Below are 9495 nucleotides of genomic sequence, written 5' to 3' on the forward strand. Positions count from 1 at the left end.
TTCCAAATGGATTGGGTGGAGGCTTCTTTGGACAAAGAATCTAGGGTGGAAACATTTTTTGAAATATGGGAGAGCTATATTTCTACACTCCGAATAACTACTCAACAACTTCTTACTAAATGTTTTTCTTCTTCTTCGTGGTACCTTTTACGTTTGCTTGACAATGATCCTCCAGTGGCTGCATAATGGGGAATGGGTATGAAATACCGCCGTCAGCGGCAGCCCGACAAGAGCAGAGTTAGAAGCAGCGGAAGCCCGACACGCTGGAAATCCCGATCGTGGATAGGTAAGTATCCACTAACCTAACCTAACCCTCCTTAGGGGTGCCTAACCCTAACTTCCCCCCCAAGTGCCTAACCCTAACCACCCCCTTCCCCGCTGCATAAACCTAAGTCCCCCAGGGGGGTGCCTAACCCTAATTCCTCCCCGGGGGTGCCTAACCCTAACCCTCCCTCCCCCTAGCCTAACCCTAAGTCCCCCCGGGAGCCCTAAACCTAACTCCCCCCCCCCCCACGGCTGTCCACTCGCGGCGGCCGGCATCACTACAATCGGGATGCCGGGCGCCGGTCTCCCGGCGTCGGGGAAATGCGGGCATCTACATCTAGACGCCCGGCATTTCACACTTGCCAGGATATGACAGTCGGGAAGCCGGCTGCCGGTATTTAGGTAGTCAGCTTCCCGATTGCTTCCCCATAATGGTATCCCACACGATGCACCCTTCACCTATATTATCTACATTATCTATAATAATTTTATTTTCAATACAATGTTATCTATATATTGTATCATATTGTCCTGATATTTTGACTATTTCAAATTGAAACTGTCTGTTAATTTGTATCCACAAATCTGTTTTTTTTTTTACTTAATGCTGAATTGAATTGTTTGTCTATATGTCTCTGATTCAATAAAAAGAATTTAAAAAAGAAAACAATGTGGTCACATACATGTTGCACCCCAAATCTAGGAATGGTGAGTGCCGTGGATTAGTACTTGTTATATATATATATATTATATATATATATATATATATATACACACAGTATACATCTATATATATATAGCTATATATGATGTGTGCGGACTGGATCTGGATTCATCTTCGTGTTTTGGTTTTGGATAAAAATCGATTAACAATCGATAAAAACAGCTTAAGGTCCAAATCCAAAACCCGAGTTCAGTTTTTAAATCCAAATGCCGAATCGGCAACAGATCCGAACCAGGACTCGGTTTTGAACCAGGCCACAAAAGTGAATCCAAACCTTGACCTGGTTCTATTCGGAAACCCTAAATTCGGTTGTGTTCGGACCCGCACATCTCTAATATATATACTTTACTGTATATAAACTTTGTTCTATCTATACTTAATCAAAAGTTTAATTAATAGTGAGCAATTGTCAGGGATGTTTACCCAACTCTTTGATGAGTTTAAGATCATCCTTGAAAAATAATGTAATATGAATACGTAGGCCTCTAGGGACGTGGGGTTAATTCAGCGTTAAACCCAATGTTACGTACATCTCCAATGGTGTGTGATCTGAGCATGTGCAGATCTGTGGATGCGACGACGGTCTAAGTGCCTCGTAAATCGTAACATAATTGATAGTGGACGGGTGATGGGGATTGTTTTAAAAAATGGGGGCATGTCACCCTGTTTTCGAGGAGTGCTGAGGTCAGTGTCTGCATCTCCTAATGCAACTTCACTGTGCCTGTAAGTGTTAATTTCCTGGACATTCTGAGTAACCTGAGGGTGACACAGATGATTAATGTTCATGCAGACGATCTGCTGCTGCGTTTTCGGATGCAGCAGCCGATCACAGAGCAAGCATTTACTTATTTTCACACAGTGCAGCTGTGCCTTTTGCATCCACCTCTGAATCAGGCCCCATATGCTTATCTACATACTTTGTAACCTACTTACCTCCCACCACTGTCACATCTCTATTTTTAAAAGATTTTCCATATCATTGAAATAACCAATCAGGCCTGATTCTGTTTCTGATGGGATTCTGGTGGTGATATGATTCCTACTTCTGCCTGTATTGTACAAGTATGCCAATCTTCTCGTTAATATTGTTTCACAACATGTAAATGAGTCCATCTCTGATATACAAACTAGATACTGAGAAATGCAGCTAGACACCCCAGGCGCTGAGATACTATCGTGCTTAGGAAAAACAAACTGCTGATTTTTTATTTCATTTGCAGAAAGGGGACATCCAGGAGCTGTATAATACCTCTTTTCCACCAAAAACCCAGGTCCGACCTGGGTTTTTGGACATGGTTCCAACCCTGGTCAGACCCATTTACATTGCACCTTTGATCTGGGTTACTCCCAGGTCAGCCCTGTTCACACTGAACTCAGGTCTGCCCTGCTAAACCTGTGAGGTCATAAAAAGTGGGGAGGTGAATGCTCCACAACCACCAATCCGCTCATTTTAGGCATGATCCAGGTCAGATAACCCGGGTTGCACCGTTTACACTGCACCATTACCTGGGTCCAACCCTGGTAGCTACCTGGGTTGGATTGCAGGGTCACTTGACCCAGGTTATTTTTCAGGGACCCTTTTACACTGAGCTGCGACCCGGGTAGACCCAGCAAAAACCCAGGTTTTTGCTCTGGTGTAAAAGGGGTATAAGATAGAGCACTTTCTGAGGTGTGCTCTATGGACAGCAGATCCGGATAACCAACGCATGGGGCCATAGGCAATTTACTGCTCTGCCTTGCCGCTTGACCCGTCCCTGAAAAAAACAAAAAAACACACACACCAAAAAAACATTTTCTAGATAAAAGCAAAGCTTAGGAGTGGGTGCGGACCTGCTGGTGCCCCAAAACACAGAGGTTAGAGTACCAGGTGTCCTCCAATCCAGGCTCTACACACACACACACCTTTTATTTTTATGTACATTTTTTGTTTGCTGTAGCAATGCTGTTTTTAAATTAACCACATAACTGACAATTTTTTTTTTCGAAAAACAGCCCCACAATTGTCAGGTTTTTTTATTAGCAAATTATGTAAATAGCTATTTAAACTTGATTCAATATATATTTTTTAACAAAAATTTCAAATCACGTTTAAATAGCTGTTTATTATATAATGTGATAATAAAATTTACCATTTTGGGGACGTTTTGAAAAAAACAAAACACTTTATACTGTATTTTTAAATAACCTGCTAGCTGGGGGGGCATACAAAAGGAAGGGCCAGGTATATGTTCGTGTGTTTGTAATATATATATATATATATATATACACACACACACACATATATATATATATATATATATATATATATACAGACCCTGTACTGCTGCCAGCAGTGATAGGGCACATGCCATGGGGGCAGATGGCAGACGCAGCGCTAATATACCTGCGTGCTGGTGAACCCGGTGGCACTGTGAACACGGCAGAAGGGGAGGGAGGTCCCAGGAGTGGGAAACAGATCAGCAGCCGCGGCAGATGTTAGTGACTGGGGGCCGGGCTGCTGCTATCACACTGAAGGCAGTCACGCTGGGAGGAGGGTGCCGCCGGCTGGACAAAGTGTAGCAGCTGCAGCGACTACAAGAATCCGCGGCTACTGTTTTCTTTCAATGGGCCAGGAGGGGTGAAGGCAGCTTCCCGATCACTGCTGGCCACAGTGATCGAGACACAGCAACAGCGCAGCTACAAGGAGCCGCAGCTTCTGCTCCTTTGTAAGACACGGCTGTCCTTACAGCCACGCTGAGAGGGAGATGATGCCAGGTGCCCGAGCACTGTGGCCAGCAGTGATCGGGACACAAAGGAGGGGGAGCCAAGGGTGTAGAGGGACCAGGAGGTCCCTCTTATATAGGTGGCTGTGGGAAGATTAGCTTCCTGCAGCCGCTCAGTGGGCATTTCTGACTGGTCATATCTGATACGACAATGCCAGGCAAGTGGTTAACCAGTCAATTCGCATTATCAGGTGATAATTATTGTTAACTAGCCATTGCCCGTGGCTTCACCCATGGTGAAATCACTTCTGCCAACATTTTTGTTATGTGAGGTGTTCTAGTTGTATTGCTTTGCATAGGGGCCCTGTCGCAGGAGTGGCCAACATGACCAGCAGCGCTATACAGAATGGTGGCAGCATCACCTTCACCCACTGCTGACACTAATGTCACTGTGTGCCCTGTGCACAGACAAGTGAACACAGGCCCAAAGAGCCTTCCCCCCGCCCCTTGCACATGGTGCCACACCTATCTCTTGCATTGATGATGACAATACATTTTGTTTCTGTTATTGCTCAGCTTTAACTTAACAGATCGAGATGAAACAAAGTGCAGATAATTTCTAGGAGTTTCCGCTACAAAATGATGCAGTTTTCATGAAAATCGGTTCAGTAGTTTTTGCGCCAACTTGGAACAAACAGACAGACACAACGTTCTTATAAGTTTAGTATGAATTGTGTTATATCACCAGTAACATCTCACGTAACAGGATACACCCCTAAATCCCAGAGATGGGTAGAAATGTGTTATGTCCTAATCACGTCCTCCCACTGAATTCTCTCCACGCAAAGCTGGCCCTAACCAATGTGATGCCCTAGGCAAGATTTTGGCTGGTGCCCCCTAGCACTGCTGCTAGTTCCGCTTCTGACCCACCACCCAGCAGAACAGATCACAGCAGCACCCATCACTCCTCACACATACCAATCCTCATCCACAGAGCTGTAACTAGACATTCTGGTGCCCTGTGCCAGCAAGAACATTGGTGTCCCCACCCCCCATATTTTAAATAGGGACAGCGTGTTCCAAAAAAAGGGATTGTGGCAACAGAATAGTACCCCAATTCAAATGACGTCTCACAAGAGTGCAACTTTATTCACATTACATCACAGGACAGTGGGCCTGATTCATCACGGATCGCAATTGCAACAGTGTACGCAGATCGGCCGAGGGTGCGTACTGTGCATGCACAGCAGTGCGCGTGCACCGGTCAGCATTGTGATCACGTACGCAGATGCAAAGCCATCGCAGAATGAGTGACGGGATGTCAGTGTTTGGGGGTGGTGACGGGGGAGTGGTCTGAGAAAAACAGGCGTGTCTTTCCATTTAAATGCCGTTTTCTGGGCGTGCATAAATTAGCCACTGTGACGGCATTCGCAGTACACACTGCGTGCAACAAGACTTGCAATTTCGGAGACAGGTCAGACCTGCAGTAATTCTGCATGAGGGGCCGATGTTACTCGATGTGTACGCAGGACTGTGAGGTATTATGGATGTGAGAAAGTGGTAGTGACCGTCTCTATGCTGGCTGAGCAGTTGCAGACAGTAGCATATTTTCGCAGCAGAACTGTGTGCGCAATCGCAATAGCGATCAGTAATGAATCAGGCCCACTGTCCCTTATTCACATTATACCACACAGTGATACCCTTTATACATGTTACACCAAACAGTAGTGCCCCTTGTACACATAATGCCACACAGTAATGCCCCACATTAGTATTGCCCTTATACAGATTATGCCACACAGTAATGCCCCTTACACATTATGCCACATATTATTACACCCCAACCTCCCTGTAACTTACTGCACAGCACTCCCCTGGCCAATAAAACTGCGACCTCGTCACCTCAGCCTGCCTGGACTTTTCAGAATTTGAAACCGCCATGCTAGCACTCCTCACTCTATGCTCAGCTCGTCAGTGTCAGCATTGTGTGTCTCCCTGAAGACAGGCTCAGCCTGCTGGGCCCATTGGAGGAGGAGCTGCTGCAGTTTGGCATGCGCAGCAGCCCTCTTCCAGCAGCCATTTTTGTTACTGCACTGCTGCCGCTACTGTCTCTGCTCCTCTATGCCTAGGCCCGGCTTTGTTTCCACGACTGCAACCTCAGGTGGAACACCTGGCTGTACATGGCATGGAGACACCAGATGCAGTTACACCTGCCAGCCGTTTCTTATAACCCACTAATAGAGACACAGATTCACCAGTCCTAGAGTCCCGTCCGGGGTTCAGCACTTTCATATCCAGGAATCAGCAGGAATAACAGTTTCCTATTACCGGCTATATGTCAAACTAGCCATGCTAGCACGTCAGACGCAGATGTCAGATTCTAAATACCAGCTAGCGTGTCAGCTGCAGATACCAGCTTCTAAGCTGGCGGTGTCAGATGCAGCATTACTGGCACTGTGGACCCGCCTCATACTCGCAGAATGGGCATATAGGGGGGAATTCAATTATCTCCCCTCCGCACGCAAAGGAGACGAGTTGCTGTTACGACTGTGTGTAAACGCCAGCAACGGCATCGGAACTCACACCATGCCGCATACTTTTGCTTGCAGCCCTTTTGGTACTGCGAACAAATATCCACGAGTCTGGAGGTACCATAGTGCGTTATATAGCCACACTTACTCGCAGGTGCGAGATAATCGTACCTGATTGCATTTCCACCCATAATCTCTATATGGTCTGACATTATTTCTGACATACCGGCTCTTCACATATTATGATTTGGAGATCATTTCTATCAGAACACCAAGAAGTACCAGCAAAACCAGTTACTGCTGGATCTCCTGTAGAGTCCTCAATAATAGCCGAATGTGGTGAGATCTAACTGATATTTATCATATTTTCAGGGCGTCTCTGCAATGCAATGACATTTTGTTTCGATTAAACTGGTTACTAAATATAGAGGGGACGGTTCAATTGTTTTGGGTGGCTCGATAATTAATGGGTGCAATGTAGCAATTCAATTGTTTTCGGGCGTCCATTAATTATCTTGCTTGTCGCACCCAAATAGACCGGGTTTAGCCGCATATAGCGGGTTCAAGTTTGTTTTTATACCCATTTTGTACACGTTATACCCATCTTATACTCATTTTATACCCATGTATCTGGTTATATTGTGTTGTTTTTTTTACATTTCATTTTTTTTCAAATTTTAATACTTGTCATGAAGTTAATTTTCTTTTCTTATAAGAAGTATATTATATATTTACATATTTTGCTTAATATATGTTGTAATAAATATATAATCTTTCAGTATTGCTACATCAACTTCATAGTTTTATATTTAATATTGAATTCAAGTTTATATAGAATAACACGAACGTAGCGTGGTTATTTGAGTGACGTGTTCTGCTGCTGGACCCAGGCAGTGACTGTCATTGCTGTTATCTCTATGCCTCCTTCGTGACCTCCGCTACCATTTTAGTGCCAGCCACTGCCACCAAACATGGGGTACAATTTCTCCAGCTCTATATACAGTGCATGAGCAACAGCAAGTATGACAGTAAAGAAAAATACTGGACTACGCAACGATACTTCCAACTCACACATAACCATCAAATTAAGGACCCTCCATTAAAATAAATGAAGGCCAATTGCCAGCAGCTTGTTATTTTCAGTGACCGGTTTGTCAAAGCCGGATAATTGGCTGAGACAGGATCGGTTTAAAATTAGATCTGTGCGACGCCATTTTTGCGAATGGCAATGAGACGTCATTTTGCGACTGGCCGCCCAGCGCCATTTTAGTGAAACTCGCCATTATAAGTACATACGGCGATGCTATTATTTAACGTCGTGCGATTCCCACTCAATAGAAAGAAGTTAAAAGTCCTTACCACATACAGTCGCTAAAACATATAAAATTATTATCCCTGCATAACACGCACCATAATATACTCCACAAAACACATAGTCGCACAGCGCTAACTAGCGTCTTTTCCCTCTTCCCCAATACTTACACACTGCACACTTACATAAAAGGTTCCCTAGTATTAAAGTGTAATATTCAAGGTTTAGTCAGTATTAATGTTGTGAAATAAAGTTTATTTGATATCTAAGGTTTAGTACATGGTAAGCAGACCATGTTTGGTGTTGTACTGATCCACTGTGTCTCAACAGATTTCTGGTATCATCGGTGAGAAGATCGCAACATGCGTCTGCAAGTTATGGCTTATGAAGATATTAGGTGATAGTACATTTCTATGTATGTTAGTATTTCCCTTTAGATTAGCATACCAAGAGCGGGAAAACCAAGCAGCAACAGAAGACCAAGAAACTGCTGAATGCTACTCCAATGAGATTGTGTTTGCCTGTTTGCATTTTGTACAGAGGGTATATCAATATCACCATATAATATAAAATATATTAAGACCAAAATATATTAAAAACAAATCCTTATACAACTAGAACCAAATATATAAATAGGTGTGTAATCACATCCCAGAGTCAGCTCCCAGAACAAGTTTACATAGAAACCAGCATATCAATAGATGGCTAACTGGAGCTACAACCTAATTAGCATTTGTATACCAGTGGCCTGCTCTCACACTGTTGGGACAGGAGTTTCAAGTTTGGGGTTTGGGATGCCCTTTTATGGAAACAGCCTCACAGGTGAGGGGAGGAGTATGGCATTTACACTGGGGACACTGCCAGAGAAAATGGGCTGAGAACACACATGCTGGCAGACACACTTGGAGCAGGGAACAGCGGCCTTGAATCAGAGCCGCTCGCTCTGAATCAGGGCCGTCCCTCCTTTTTGGAGTGGCCTCCTGGCCTCTCGTATAGCTGTGGGTGACCACCCACAGCTATAGCGAGCGGCCAAAATGATGGTCGCGATGGTCAAGACCATCGCGACCATCGGGCTTGCGACGAGACCCTAAGGTAGGGTCTCGTCTGCCGCAAGCCCTGGAGTACTTTTGGCTCTATCAGAGCCAAAATCACTCCCACTGTCATCACTAGTGATGTCAATGGGGCCGGCCCCAGACGGTAGGCGTGCCCACCAAAGAGGGCGTGTTGTCAATCACCATCGACAGCACGCCCCCCACTGGCTTTGCGCCGGGCTGAGGGGCTCACAGTGCCCCCTCCGCTGCAAAACACTTTTTTTTTCAAGGGGGCGTGGCCATGCCTTCTAAAATTAGGCCACGCCCCCTCTTTACCAGGGCCCGGCGTGGCTCTCTACGCCCCTGATCATGGCTATAAGACTGGCATAGGTTTGGTGTTATTTCAGTGTTGTGATAGAATAATGTACGTGAGTACTGGTATTTTGGTTACTATATGTTGCTTACAATCTGAATAAGTTTGTATAGTATCATGAATGTAATCCTAGGCTGGTATCAGTGTTATATCATGGAAGTTTAATTAATAACAGCTTTGAATGGTATATGTAATAATCGTGTGTAAGGTAGTCTGTAGTTTTGTTAAAGATGGCTGCCAGCAAGTGGGTTAGACAATGGCATTACATGTGATACTCCCCTCCCCCCATTTGAAACATGTGCTTGATTCATGGAAGTTGTGAATTAATAGTCTTGTGATTATAGTTATAATTCTACTCAGTTTTGTTGTTGTATAGTACAAATAGGTTGTTGTAGTTATTATAATTGTGATCATTAATGGATATATGATTTACAGAGTTACAACATAATGTGTGTTTTCTTACTTTCAAAATGGAGTTTGTCTAGAGACCATGCGGTTTGGACAAAAGGGCATGTGTCATTCCCAACCCTCCCACACACCCCCACATACCCCCTCATC

Source organism: Taudactylus pleione, unplaced genomic scaffold (assembly GCF_031769625.1).
Source record: "Taudactylus pleione unplaced genomic scaffold, aTauple2 ptg000248l, whole genome shotgun sequence".
Lineage (NCBI taxonomy): Eukaryota > Metazoa > Chordata > Amphibia > Anura > Myobatrachidae > Taudactylus > Taudactylus pleione.